Below are 16,148 nucleotides of genomic sequence, written 5' to 3' on the forward strand. Positions count from 1 at the left end.
GTCTGTCTTAATTTTTCTCAGCAATATTTTGCAGCTTTTAATATAGAGAACTTATATGTATTTTGTTACATTTCTTCCTAGATATCTGATGTTTTGATATTATTATAAAAAGGATGTTTATTTCATTTTCTAATTCATTGCCACTATGAATACAACTAATTGTTTATTCGCTGTATCCTATATCCATACAAAATTCAAATATTTTTCTAGTGGTTTTGTTTTTATATTCCATAGGATTTTCTCCATAAAACAACAACCATGACAGTGACATATGTAATGAGAGTTGCATCACTTCTTTCCCAATCTGTATGTTTTAGCTACTCTAGGGGTTAGAATGAAGATGTGAGGCATTGGGACTGTTGAACAGATATTCACCCACTCCTTTATCAAATAGTCTTTGAGTATCTGCTGCATGTATGACACTGCTCATTAAAGAAGAGGGTTCAGGAGTTCCGATCACGGCACAGCGGAAACGAATCTGACTAGGAACCATGAGGTTGTGGGTTCGATCCCTGGCCTCGTTCAGTGGGTTAAGGACCCAGTGTTGCAATGAGCTATGGTGTAGGCTGCAGACACGGCTTGGATCCCATGTTGCTGTGGCTCTGGCATAGGCCAGGGGCTACAGCTCCAATTAGACCCCTAGCCTGGAACGTCCATATGCCGCAAGTCTAGCCCTAAAAAGACAAAAAGACCACACACAAAAAAAAAGAAGAGGATTCATAGATGCAATAGGTCAAGATCTTGATCTTACAATCAAGAGGAGATATGTATATATTGCTAATGCAGCATAGAAAGGAGCAAGGATCATAAACCACATACTGACAGTGCTGCAGAAGGTCTAAAGGAGAAAGACTACTTCTAGGACCACTGGGTAACCTGAAACCCTTAGATACGCGGATAGCCTTATGTTTTCAAAAAGTGAAACATTACTACCAGAATTAATCTTCCCAGCCCATGACACAGGCAAGGTTGTTGTCATTTCTGAGTCATTTAAAGTGATCTGCTCAAAGTAACAGAAGGTTGGGTCCATGCCGGGTATGTGATTTTTGTATTTGTACACTTTCCACCATGGGGCCAAGGATAGCCTTTGCAACTTATTTAATTATTAAAAAAATAATAATCATTGAGCTGGAAAGGAACTCTGATGAAGCTCTTTACTAATTTAGCACTGCTATTCTAAAAGGACTGTTTGCCCTCTTGCGGTAAGGACAAAATAGGAGCCAGTTAATTTTGCCCCTCTGAGATTCTGAAGCACTTTCAACATAAATAAGGAAAGTAAAGTCCAACTCTCTCTAGTGGACTTTAACAGTGGTCTAAGCTAGCATCTTCTTCCCATTCGTAAATCCACGAATTTTTTCCTGGAAACTATATCAATTTACCAATTTATGCTAAAAATTCCATGTTTTTTTCTTGTCCCACCACGACCCTAGGATCCTCATTTTGATGTTCCCTCCAATAGAAGATGGGCATAACATCTTCTGAAACCAGCACTTAAGCCTCAAGCAGGCTGGCTCCTTCCCCACAACACCTCCTCATTTCCCGGGGTCTGTGGCGAAAATAAACAGCCCACAGCTCATCTAGGACTTCCCAGGAAAGAAAAGGGAGGGGAAGCATTTTTAAGTTATTGTGCCCTCTGGTGGTCATAAGTGAAACCAAAGACACCAAAATATCTATTAAATTTCCCAGAAGTACTTGTTACAATTAATCATAATATTTGCTTATAATTTTATAAAATAAATTATGTATTTTCCATAATCTTTCTTAATTACAGTATTGTTTGTGCATATTGATTTATTTTTCTTGACCTGATTTTTTAGTGAGTTGTGTTTTGGGGGTTTGCAATTTTCAGTTTTTGTGTTTAATAATTTATTTCTCCTTTTATTAATATTACCTTTGTCATATACATCTTGGAATCACTCTTTCCAAAAGACACAGATTGAATGCATTCTCTTTTTTTTGATGATAAAACACTTTATGTGAATTTTGAGTATTGCTTTGATTAATATTACAGAATTTAAATGCAGAGTTGTCATTTTATTAACGTTATGTTGCTCTATTTTCTATTTTCCCACTTTAGCCAATTATCAAGAAAGAATTGAGCGAAACGTAAATGGCATGATTCTGTAATTCCTATAGAAACATTCATTGCTACTAGTTTTGCTAAATTGGGAAAGGGGTTATATAGCCTATAAGATTTTTCTTTATTTTTTATAATGTATTGATTCTCTTTATGTCATAATGAATTACAATACTTTGAAAAGACCTCAGACTCTTGAAAGACTCAGATTCTATCAATTCTATTTTATTGTTTTATAATCTATACCTATCTTTTGACTTAATATAAACTGATAAACTTAAGTTTCTAAATAGCATATTTTTTCAAGTACTCAACTCTAAATGTTATGGCTTCAAATGTAACAAAATTCAGTTTTTCAAACATTGCATTCATTTTATTTTTATTTTATTGAAGTACAGTTGATTTACAATGTTGTGTTAATTTCTGCTGTACAGCACAGTGATTCAGTTATACATATATGTATATTCTTTTCCAGACTCTTTTCTATTATTGCTTATCACATGATATTAAATATAGTCCCCTGGGCTATACAGTAAGACCTTGTTGTTTATCCATTCTATATACAATAGTTTGTATCTGCAAATCCCAAACTCCCAACCCTTCCCTCCCCAACCCCTCAGCCCCTTGGCAACCATAAGCCTGTTCTCTATGTCTGTGAGTCCTTCTCTGTTTAATAGATAAGTTTATTTGTATCATATTTTAGATTCCACATATAAGTGATATCATATGATATTTGTCTTTCTCTTTCTGGCTTGCTTCATTTAATATAATAATCTCTAGGTCCATCCATGATACTACAAATGGCATCACTTCATTCTTTTTATGGCTGAGTAATATTCCATTATATATATGTACCACATCTTCTTTATCTATTTATCTGTCAATGGACATTTAGGTTGTTTCCAAGTCTTAGCTGTTGTAAATAGTGCTGCAATGAACACTAGGGTGCATATATCTCTTTGAATCATTGTTTTGTCCTGGTATACGCCCAGGAGTGAGACTGCTGGATCATATGGCAACTCTATCTTTCATTTTTTAAGGACCTTCCATACTGATTTCCATAGTGGCTGCAACAATGTACATTCCCACCAACAGTGTAGGAGGGTTCCCTTTTCTCCACACACTTTCCAGCATTTGTTACTTGGATAGTTTTTAATGACAGCCATTCTGACCAGAGTGAGGTGGTACCTCACTGTAGTTTTGATTTGCATTTCTGTAACAATTAGCAATGATGAGCATCTTTTCACATGTCTATTGGCTATCTGCATAAAAATACTGTATTTAGGAGCTCCCGCTGTGGCGCAGTAGGTTGAGAATCCAAATGCAGCAATGCGGGTCACCAGTTTGATCCCCAGCCCATTGCGGTGGGTTAAAGGATCCAATGTTGCCACATAGGTCCCAACTGTGGCTAAGATGTGATCCTTGGCCCAGGAACTCCATATGCTTTGGAGTGGCCAATAAATAAATAAGTAAATAAAAGTGCTAAAAAAAAAAAAACCACTATGTTTAATATTGACTGTAATTTTCGTTAAATGCTGCATTTATATAGCCATTTTCTGCTGACAAAAAAAATACTTCTTTAATATTAATATCAGCACCTCTGTTCATATTTGATAAAGCCTTTCCAGATTACTTTGATTCAGTCGCAAGTGTTGCAGTCCAACACTCGCCCCATCAAGAAACCCAGTGAGGTGGAAGGAGCAAGGCGCTTGGAGAATCCAAGACTCCCCACTTAGGGCTTGTGAGAACCTAGGCACATGATGGACACCTCTCTAAGGTTGAGGGAATGATGGCCTACTGAATCAGATGGTTGTGAGAATTAAATTATATGTAACAATCATAAATGTCTGCATAAACACATCTATTCCTAAGAGCCTCAGACTTGAAACTGTCCCCAAGTCCATTCTTGGGCACTTTTGTGTATTTATCACAACTGAGTATTTATTGGGTACCTAATACGCACAATGAATTGTTTCTGTTTTCGTTTTTGTTTTAGGGCCACACGAGGCATATGGTACAGTTCCCAGGCTAGGAATCAAAGTGGAGCTACAGCAGCAGGCCTATGCCACAGCCACAGCAATACCAGATCTGAGCCACATCTGCAACCTACACAGCAGCTTGCAGCAATGCCAGATCCTTTATCCTACTGAGTGAGGCCAGAGATCGAACCCACATCCTCAGGGATACTAGTCAGGTTCTTAACCTGCTGAGCCACAATGTGAACACCATGAATTGTATTTTTTAGATAAATCAACATTTAGGAAACTATCTTGGAAATTCAAGGGGGGAAAAAAGCTCACATATTGTGGAGTGATGGAGAAGGAAGTGTGGAGGAGGCACATCCAGCAAATAGTTGGGAGTAACACTAGGAGGACACTTTCCTCCTGGTTTGCTAGAATGTGGGAGGAGAGAGGGAATTCGTTTCCATCAGAGGACACATACTGTCAACACTGGCAATCCACACCCAACTTTTTAATTTTCCTTGTGTGTTTCTTATCTTTAGATGAGTGAAAGAATTCTCATTTGCTTCCATCTTTGACTAAGATTAAGCAGGAAAACAACCCAGTTTTGATCCAATGGCTGTTATCCTAAAACACTATCAGCCTCATTTTAAATATACCTAAAACAAGCAATAAACATACCAAACTTCATTTGCCCTTTATGGAAGTGCGAAGACTTTAACGACCTAGGGCTTTTCTCAGCCTACTTTCTCAGCTTTTCCTATTATTTTATTTCCAGTCTGATTACAAATACTGATTTTAAATAATACTGTCTTAGTTCAGGGGGTGGGGAGATGTGCTGTGGTTGTGGGATGGAAATCCTACAAAATTGGATTATGATGATTATTGTACAACTATAAATGTAATAAATTCATCACATAATAAAAAAATAAATAAATAAAATAATACTGTCTTCTCCCTCAGAATGTATGTGCGTTGGGGGGGTGTTGTACCCTTTTCTCTTGGTCCACCAGATTTGTTAATAATATACCCCTCTCCTATTACGGGTCACTGATTTCTTTTTTTTTTTTTTTTTTTTTTTTTTTTGTCTTTTGTCTTTGTTGTTGTTGCTATTTCTTGGGCCGCTCCCGCGGCATATGGAGGTTCCCAGGCTAGGGGTTGAATCGGAGCTGTAGCCACCGGCCTACGCCAGAGCCACAGCAACGTGGGATCCAAGCTGCGTCTGCAACCTACACCACAGCTCACGGCAACGCCGGATCACCAACCCACCGAGCAAGGGCAGGGATCGAACCCGCAACCTCATGGTTCCTAGTCGGATTCGTTAACCACTGCGCCACGACAGGAACTCCTGATTTCTTTTTTTAATTAAAGTATAGTTGATTTACAATGCTATGCTAATTTCTGTTATACAGCAAAGTGGCTTAGTTATATACATACAAACATTTTTATATATTCTTTTCCATTCGGGTTTATCCTAGGAGACTGGCCATAGTTCTCTCTTCAGTAGGACCTTATTGTATACCCATTCTAAATGTAACAGTTTGCATCTACTACCCCCAGACTCCCAGTTCATCTCTCTCCCTCCCCTCTCCCCATTGCCAACCTTGTTCTCCTTGTCCATGGGCCTGTTTCTGTTTTACAGATAGGTTCATTTGCGGCATATTTTAGGTTCCACATATAGGTGACAGCAAATGGCATTTGAGTCTCTCTTGCAGACTTAAATTCATTTAGTATGAGAATCTCTAGTTGCACTGGTGTTGCTGCAAATGGCATTATTTCATTCTTTTTTTATGGCTGAGTAGTATTCCATTGTATATATGTACCATATCTTCTTAACCCATTTATCTGTTGATAGACATTTAAGTTGTTTCCCAGTCTTGGCTATTGTAAATAGCACTGCATGTATCACTTTGAATTACTGTTTTGTCCATGTATATGCCCAGGAGTGGGATCCCTGATCATATGGCAGTTCTATCTTAGTTTTCTGAGGAAACTCCATACTGTTTTCCACAGTGGTTGCACTTACATGCCCACTAACAGTATAGGAAGGTTCCCTTTTCTCCACACCCTCTCCAGCATTTGTTATTTGTAGACTTTTTCATGATAACCAATCTGCCTAGTGTGAGGTGGTACCTCATTGTACTTTTGATTTGTACTTATTTAATAATTAGTGAGGTTGAGCATCTGCTCATGTGCCTATTGGCCATCTGTATGTCTTCTTTGGAGAAATGTCTATCTAGGTCTTCTGCCCATTTTTTGATTGGATTGCTTGTTTTTTCATAGTGGAGTTATATGAGCTGTTTATAAACTCTGGAAATTAAGCCTTGGTCAGTCACATTATTTACAAATATTTTCTCCCATTCCATAGGTTTTTTATTTTTTAATGGTTTTCCTTTACTGTGCAAAAGCTTATAAGTTTGATAAAGTCCCATTTTTTTTTTTTGTCTTTTGTCTTTTTTTTTTGTTGTTGTTGTTGTTGTTGCTATTTCTTGGGCTGCTCCCGCGGCATATGGAGGTTCCCAGGCTAGGGGTCGAATCGGAGCTGTAGCCACCGGCCTACGCCAGAGCCACAGCAACGCAGGATCCAAGCCGCGTCTGCAACCTACACCACAGCTCACGGCAACGCCGGATCGTTAACCCACTGAGCAAGGGCAGGGACCGAACCCGCAATCTCATGGTTCCTAGCCGAATTCGTTAACCACTGCGCCACGACGGGAACTCCCCATTTATTTTTATTTCTATTGCCATGGGAGAGTGACCAAAGAAAACATTGGTAAACTTATGTCAGACAGTATCTTCCCTCTCTTCTGGGAGTTTTATTGTATCACATCTTATATATAAGTTTTTTAAGCCATTCTGGGTTTATTTTTGTGTAAGGTGTGATGCTGCAGCCTAACTTCATTGATTATATGAGGCTGTACAACTTTCCCAACACCACTTGCTGAAGAGACTGTCTTTGCCTCCTCTGTCAAAGATGAATTGACCAAAGGTGTGTGGCTCTCTATTCTGTACCATTGTTATGTATGTCTGTTTTTGTACCCATACCACACTGTTTTGATTACTGTATCTTTGTAGTAATGTCTGAAGTTTGAGAGAGTTATGCCTCCTGTTTTGTTCTTTTTCCTCAGGGTTGCTTTAGCAATTCTGGGTCTTTGATGGTTCCATATAAATTTTAGGATTATTTGTTCTAGTTCTGTGAAAAATGCCCTGGGTAATTTGATTGGGACCACATTAAATCTATAGATTGCTTTGAGTAGTTTTGCCATTTTAACAATATTAATTCTTCCAATCCAAGAGCATGGAATATCTTTCCATTTCTTTACATCCTCTTTAATTTCCTTTATTAATGTTTTATAGTTCTGAGCATATAAGTCTTTCACCTCCTTGGTCAGGTTTATCCCTGGGTTTTTGGGGGGAGGAGGTGGGGAGACAGAAACTTGATTTTTTAAAGGTATTGATTTTTTATACTCCCTTTCTGAGATTTCATTGTGAGGTTACTGATTTCTTTTAATCCCACATTCCTTCAAATAGTTTGGGGACCCATCAAAAGATTTTTACCTCCCAATAAGAGAGATGACTCTGCTTTGATACTTAGTTCATATGTTGTTTTCTGTTGTATTCCCCAGAAAGTACACCCTGAGACAAAAACTTGAGAGCAAGTAGTTTGGGAAGCGCAGTCCAGCAGTAGGAAAATGAGCCAGGGATAAAAGGAAAAATCAATCCAGTGTGCACATAAGGATGGGTTACCACTGTGGGCAAGTGGGGTACAAGCAAGCCCATTAGGGCCCTCTGAGAATATGGAATATACTTCAGGACTGTCCTGCTGAGAAGGCGGCAAGCTGAGCTATTTCTCCATGAATTCCTATTTCTCACTGGTTGGGTGGTTTCTGAAAGCATTAATCCCCACACTTTGGGCCTGCCACATTCAGAGGACCAAACAAATCCCCATATGACCAAAGAAAGTCCTCATGCAAGGAACTCAGCTTTTTGAGATGGGAACCCCTCTATATATGGAAACATTGTCCACTGAAGCTTAAGGGGATATGAGGGGGCACCAATAGCACCTACTGAAAACATTTATTTTATGAAGTTCTACAAAGAGCATCAGGGGCTCTGCAGACTGAATGTATTTGAGAGTAACTACATCACAGTGCTACTTTACATGCATCTTTGGAGCCTATGCCACAAGAACCACTTCCCATGAAGACCTCCAGGTATGTAAACAAGAACAGGGCCCCAAAATTGCAGCTTTAGTTGTAGAAAGATTACAGAAAATATTTGTGTCACTAATTTATCAGTAAGCACCTTTAAATGTAAAATATTTTATAATTAGATATTTTAGAGTTTTATCACTGTAGACATTTCTAAAAACATTATACAGAAAAATATAAGCAAATACTTTCCAGCAGCTTGTTTTATGGGTTAAAAACAACTTGTCACTTCTTTAAATGCAATACATTTTATTTTAAAAGCATTTTAGTTAATAAACTGGCAGGTTCAAATCAAATACTAGAAAAGTCATAAATAAAAGTTTACCAACATTTGAAATGCTAAGACTACACTAATTTTTAAAAGCTGGAACCTTTAAACAGTTGGAAGTTTCAGAAATAAAAAAGGATAAAAGCACGAAAAATGATGTGTCTGCATGGGCCTATTGACATATTTGCATATATTTAAATTTTTAAAATGATAAATATGTTCCAAAATGTCACAGCATAAATAATTTTCTCAGTTAAAGTCCAAATTCCTAGTGCTCTGAATACAGCATTCTTTGATAATGTGAAGCATCAATTTAGCATTCACCCTACAACTTTTTTCTCTTTTTAAGCAAACATTGGGATTTCTATTTTCAGAAAGTTCATAACCATCAAAGTAAACCTGAGTACCTGAAAAATATTCTGCACTTGGATATAGCCAGCTCCCATAATGAAAAGATGTACTCAACTCATAGCAATCCTACCAGATTTGAATATTTGGAAAAATACTTTTGTTGCCAAACTACGCACCATCACCCCTCCACTGGAATTACATAAATGTATGTAGCATTAAGATGGAAATTTCTCAAAGAAAACAAGTCTACAAAGCTATTCTTTATTTCTGAAGAACTTAGATACTGCCAAAACACACGAGACACTTTTTAAAGCTCTGGGGTCTAGATAGATAAACATGTGACCTACCAACAAAAGGCACCCGTAGGTCATGATCAGTGCCTTTCAAGACAGTGGTTCCATGCTGGGTTTAATCTCCACTGTATTTAGAAAAACTCTAATATTTGTTATAAACCCTCAATAAAAGTGGGCTACCTTCAGGTCTGAAACCAACCAGTTCTATTCTGTTGTACTCTTATAAATGAAACACACTGAAATATAAGGAAGAAAACTTTAATTGAAATAGATCTGCTAAATACAAAATGATATTTACTGGTAGTAATCTCTTGTTTGTCTTGGGAGTAGAATGACTTTCATCTTCAAGTGCAAAAACTGATGGGTTTCAGAGTCAACTTTTAAAGTAACTGCAAAAGTTCAGGCCAATTTCTAAGCTGGGGGAACAGTCAACAAGACCACCCTCACCTCTGATATCAATTTCAAGTCTGGGACTCCCCCAGAACTACTTCAGATACTGCCAAAACACACGAGACACTTTTTAAAGCTCTGGAGTCTAGATAGATAAACATGTGACCTACCAACAAAAGGCACCCGTAGGTCATGATCAGTGCCTTTCAAGACAGTGGTAACTCACTAGAAAGACTCATAAAACTCACTGAAAGCTGCTGCACTCATGGTTATGGTTTTTTACAGGGAAAAGATGGAGATTAAAATCAGCCATAAGAGGATGCTCAGAGGGCAGAGTTGGGGGAAAGCACCACACATGGGGCTTCAGGTTGTCCCCTTATCAAGTCAGGACAGCAAAGCTTCCCCAACATTAATGTGTGACCATTTTACTGCCAACTTGGGAACCTTGGTGTTGAGTGTTTACCAGGCTCCATCACTTAGTCATGATTAATCACCCTTGTAGCTGAACTCAGTCTCCAGTTTCCATCCCCTCTGGAGGTCAACTGATGGAAAGCACATGACCCAAAGCCCCCACCCTATATCTCACTGTTACTACCTGGAGTGTCCATGTCCCAACCAAAGACTGTCTAATGAGGCAGTGTGCACCCTAAATCACACTTTTCTGGCCACGCCCCACCCAACCCTAGCATGTGGAAATTCTGAGGCCAGAGATCAAACCTTTGCCACAGGAGTGACCCAAGCCACAATAGTGACACCAACAGATTCTTACCTCACTGCACCACCATGGAACTCCTTAAACCACATTTTTAGACTATCCAGTAAGACCCAAGGCCCCAGATGAAGCATCTGTCAGATATCAAGCATGACAGTCCAAGGGCCTAGACATTACCTCCCAGAAACCAAAGACAATGTCACATCTTTTTTGGGCAAGGGTAAATTATTTACTACACAGTAAAATCAGCTGTATGATTATTACATCTGTGTATCTGATATTTCAAGAAATGTGTTTGACTATTCCAAAGTATGTTCAAGCTTTGGAATAGCCAAAGCTTTTAAAGCCTTTACAACTATCAAGTCTTTTACATACTTTAAAAACTTTTTTTTTAACTTCTAAATAAAAACCAAGCTAATTTTTAAGTTTTGCTTGGAAAGGAAAATGAATAAGAAGGAAAAAAGGAAGAGAGGGAAGCAGATCATTTGTATGTCCCTACATTTATCTTGCATTCTAACATTACCATTACCAACAGATTTTATTTTCTTCTCTAAAATGAATAAATGCCTCAGATAGCAGGAACTTAAGGAGACAAAACAACTATGTGTAATGTGGGGTCCTGGACTGGATACAGGAACAGAAAATGAATAGTAGGGGGAAAACTGATGAAAGTTAAATAAAGTCAGTAATTTACTGTTAAGTATTACCACTGCATTTTGTATCAGTGTTAACTCCCTGGCTTTGACTCTCATAATTCTAGGAGTTGTTACTATTGGAGAAACTGAGTGAAAAATGAAAGTGAAAACTGTCTAGTTTTTGCAGCTTCCCCTAAAGTCTAAAATTATTTCAAAATAAAAACTTAAAAGAAAAAAATTTCATAATTTATCCCTGCTTATTCAAGGATTCTCTAAAACAATCATTAAAATCTTTTTTGGAGGTCAACCAACTCTTTTTTTTTTTTTTTTTTTTTTTTGTCTTTTGTCTTTTGTTGTTGTTGTTGCTATCTCTTGGGCCGCTTCCACGGCATATGGAGGTTCCCAAGCTAGGGGTTGAATCGGAGCTGTAGCCACCGGCCTACGCCAGAGCCACAGCAACGCGGGATCCGAGCCGCGTCTGCAACCTACACCACAGCTCACGGCAACGGCAACGCCGGATCGTTAACCCACTGAGCAAGGGCAGGGACTGAACCCGTGACCTCATGGTTCCTAGTCGGATTCGTTAACCACTGCGCCACGACGGGAACTCCGGACTTGTATGTTTTTTAGGACAGATAGTATATTCTTTTCTTTAAAGAGTTGGATGGAGGAGTTCCCGTCGTGGCGCAGTGGTTAACGAATCCGACTAGGAACCATGAGGTCACGGGTTCAGTACCTGCCCTTGCTCAGTGGGTTAACGATCCGGCGTTGCCGTGGCCGTGAGCTGTGGTGTAGGTTGCAGACGTGGCTTGGATCCTGCGTTGCTGTGGCTCTGGTGTAGGCCGGTGGCTATGGCTCCAATTCGACCCCTAGCCTGGGAACCTCCATATGCCGCAGGGGCGGCCCAAGAAATAGCAAAAAAGACAAAAAAAAAAAAAAACATACAAGTCCACTTCTTCCATTTTGCATGTTCACAGATTCACATGGAGCCTGTTCATGGGCCACAGATGAGAACTCTGGCTCTAGGACCACTGCTTAGGACATGGGTGTGGAAGGAAGTAACATCCAACACATGACATGAACAGGAACAACATCCAGCCTCCCACCTGTAGTCACAGTCGCATCTTCACCCTCTGGTTGTCTGGAAGGCCTACCTACAAAATGGGCTGTGCTCCCCCATGACATTCCTCAGAAGAGTCATTATGAGAGGACAACACTCATGCACACAACAGCAAACAAAGGGTACCTCCTCTTTCTGGGCCAAGTGGCAATGTAAATATATTCTAGAGGGACCCTAAGGCAGCCCCACTAAATGATACCAAACAGGAAAGTCAGCTCTTGGCATGAAAGCCTCAGCAGGAATGATGGCCAGACCCACGGCCTTGGAAATAAATGCAAATATATACTAAGTGTGGGTCATCAGTCCCCACCCCAAACTTTACTTCCCATCTTCTGGCTTATAAGCAACTCCATCAAGAGTCTATATGAAGAAAGGAACAGCTAGTTACATGGTAGAAATAAATGGTAAGAACTGGAAAACAGGAGTTCCTGTTGTGGCTCAGTGGTTAGCGAATCCAACTAGGAACCATAAGATTGCCGGTTTGATCCTTGGCCTAGATCAGTGGGTTAAGGATCCAGCATTGCCGTGAGCTGTGATATAGGTCACAGACGTGACTCAGATCCCACATTGCTGTGGTTCTGGCACAGGCTGGCGGTTACAGCTCCAATTAAACCCCTAGCCTGGGAACCTCCATATGCCATGGGTACGGCCCTAGAAAAGACAAAAAGACGAAAAAAAAAAAAAAAAAAAAAAAAAAGAACTAAAAAACATCTGAAGCTTGCATAAATAGCTCCCTTAAGAATAAATCATTTATATTTGAATAGTGGAAGGAATTTTGAGGTTACAAAAGCTAAGATCCACACACTAAGCATCTTCAAGCCCAAATTATGAATATCCTGCATTTATAAATCAGGGAAGAATAGTGAGAGCAAACACAGGACATAATTGCTCAAAGAGACAGGAGTAGGTACAGAAAATAGGAATGACTTGTCCAAGGAGAGGCCAGGATGATCTCCAGCCCTGAGAAATAGCTGGCAAATCAAGAGACATTTGGATGACTCTAACCAAGAGACCAACAACTTTCTAGAGAATTGCATTAAAGCACAACCTCTTTCTTTCTAGTGGGTCCTGCTACTCAAGCCTGGCCATTGAGTAGGAGGGGCTTAAAAGAAGGCTGGCTTTCTCCCAAGCACTGGCCTCCAAGCTGGACACAGTGGGATTTTTTGGGAGGGATGGGAAGCCTGGTTAGTTCAGAGAATGTACAGAGTAGTGGGATGAGACGGGGGTTCATAAAACACAGTTATTAAGAGCTAACTGAAGAGGTCTGCATTTCTGATGGGAATTGGACTAAACACAGACTTGAGGCAGAGTAGAAATTATTCTGATAAACTCTTCCAGGAGGGCAGATCCTCATTCTACCACTCTACACCCAAAGACTTCGTTGAGCTAATGAGAGCAAATGAAGCTCAAGCTCTCCTTGAGTATCATGTGCTCTCATGCAGGTTTCTGGGGCAATCCTCCATTTAAAGGAACCAGGAGTCTTTTCCAAGTCAATAATTCACTTAAGAATTTACTGCAGAATTCTGCAGCTTTCATTCCACATTTAGGATGCAATTATTTCATTTTTTCTTTTCCTGGTAGGTTTATTTTTCTCTTTTTTCTTTTTTTATTGGTCATAAAATATTCATTAAGGTATACTTTAGTGAATATAATGAATATAAAATTTAGGATCACAATATGAAACAATTGCAATCCACTCAAAGAGTAAAAAAATCTGTAGAAGTAAAATGTGTATTTTTAGGACTTTTTGATAGGTATAAGCAAATGTCTAATTAGACTGAATTGTCTCAATTTAGACATGGCTGAAAATGTCTATTTCCCTAGTCTCTTTTACATTATTTTCCATTCACCAGCTAAGAAAATTTTCTCTTAGTTTCAATTAGCACTTTTTAAAAATTAATAGCATTTTTCCTTAATTCTATTGTGTGTGTGAGTTGCTATCCTTTACCAAATTTCCAGTGAAATTTCTTTTTCCTATTGAGTTGTATGGTCTCTTTAAAGATGATAGTGATTACCATGTTCCTAGCTTGTCGTGTATTAACTTCATTTAATGGTGGTGTTGACACAGAAGTACTGGATTTTAATGTAGTCAAATCCAGCAATCTTATTCTTCACTGTTTCTGCGTTTCTTACCATGGTTAGGAAAACCCTTCCTATGCTGAGATTATAAAACTATTAAACCATACATTCTTCTAGGCCTTTTGTGGATCTGGGTTTTACATTTTACATTTAATCAATCTGGAGGCTATTTTGGCACAGAAGTTAGATAAGTATTTACTTTCATTTTTTTTGCCAAATGTTTAGCCTTTTGTCATATAATCAGTTACCAGATTATCTTCGTTCCATAATGTTTTAAAATGCATGTGAAATAAGGGAATAATTCTTTGGTAATTTTTCAAATTGACACTGCTAACACCCTCCCTCAGCTCTGTGCCTTTCTGTTGAGTGGGTGTCTTAAAATGCAGGCCGTGGTTAAGGGTTGGGCCTCATTCAGGATCTGGGTAAAGACTGCTATGTGTCTGTCAAGAGGGTGGTGGGTGGGTCTCTTCTGGGTCTCATCAACTCCAGTCCTAACTGCTCTCTCCTCCACTTTTTATTCAATGCACCCACTTTCCTGAGACACCTTAAAAGAATTCACGCAGATTTGTTAAGGTGACAACATTCCCCCTTTACAGTCGCCTTCTCCACCAAAGCTTTGTCATCGCTTTCACACTGGGATCATCCTAACAACCACAGCTGAGCCTGACCTCAAAAGAACTGATAAGACTTCTAGGCACATGGTGTTGTTTTTCAACGGAGGAAATGACTCCCAGACCTGGGGGTGACATACGCAGCCTTGCAGCTTTGCGGATACAGCCCTGGGAGAGAAGGGAGCAGAGACACTCATACAGCACCATCCAGTCAGCTGCAAGGACTGGCCTTTGCTGGGTGCCACCTGGGCACTGAAAATTGTCTGTGGCTGCTCTAGAAGGAAAGGATGTGATGACTGTGCTTCACCTCCTAATGCCCTACCCCTTTCTCTCTGTGATTCTGGAGCAAATAATGAAGGAGGCACCACAGGAAGCTCTGCATTTGTGCTGAGGCGCCTTCAGGAGCCAGGCCTACAGGGCAGTTCCCCCTACACACTCAGGGACTTTTCTGTGCTGCTGTCCGGGTTTTGAGGAAAGGTGTGTGTTTGTCTTCTAAACTAGACTGTCAGCTCCCTTCCTAGGAGAAGAGAGTATATCTTTTTTACATTTATGTGTCCAAAGCCCAGCAGAGTACCTGACGCTTAAAATGGGCTCAGAACATACAGGTTCAATGAACTTAAATAATGATGTTATTAGTGATAGTGAAACTAACACTTAGCAATCAACTTACACTTTGTACACAGTGAGAAATTAAATGTTTTGTTTTTGTTGTTAAATGTTTAACAGGTGACTTTTGGGTAGAGGACAAACACATAGTAAGAGGAAACATACCTTATGAAACCTCTCCTTTAATAGGATAAACTAGCCTCTGCGTAGGAGCTCTGGAGCAGGGAACCTGGAGAGAATTACACTGAGGAGAGCTCCAGGATGAAGGAAGACGAAAGCGATTCAAACGGGGAGGAAGCCCAAGCAGTCTCAGCCATAGAAAATTTTAATATCATTCTTCCCTCTCCCAAATTCCCTTTCAGAGGCCAGGATCCTATAAAAATACATTTGAAGGTGGCTTAAGGCATTTAGGGAGCCTTGCCCCCTCTTAGGATCACACAACAGGATTTGAATGCCTGTACTTCACAAAGAAGCCTCATGAAAAAGAGCTCATCTAACTTGCTGAGTGATTTTCAAAACTTACAATTTATCCATGTAAGAAAAAAATCTAATTTCTTATCCTAGAAAATAGTGTTTTCTCTCCAAAACTCAGAGGGGGTACATGCAGAAAGATTTTTTTTTTCTGGGTTCTTACATACCTGCCTTTGCTCTGCAAGTATCAAGAGGGTGACCTGACTTGGATTCTGGCCCTTTCAAGAAGCCTCTGTAGCTGCCACCTAACCACATCCTGGGCTCCCCACCAGGTAAGAAGCCTATCCAGAATTCTGCAGCTAGTCAGTGGTGGAGCTGACATGCAAATTCAAGACAATTCCAAACCGGATCTCTTACCCATTA

The 16,148-nt window shown here is 39.6% G+C and overlaps 1 protein-coding gene across 38 annotated transcripts in view; it reads right to left on the reverse strand.

Moving 5' to 3' along the window:
• LOC102167823 (uncharacterized) overlaps window positions 1-16,148 on the reverse strand; it is a 770,457-nt gene that overhangs the window by 715,208 nt on the left and 39,101 nt on the right. The gene's annotated exons all lie outside the window — the stretch shown is intronic.

This window comes from Sus scrofa, chromosome 14, assembly GCF_054392235.1.
Source record: "Sus scrofa isolate SSC_HxYL_T2T_F1_AM1 chromosome 14, Sscrofa_HxYL_maternal_Yorkshire_Landrace_v2.0, whole genome shotgun sequence".
Classification (NCBI taxonomy): Eukaryota; Metazoa; Chordata; class Mammalia; order Artiodactyla; family Suidae; genus Sus; species Sus scrofa.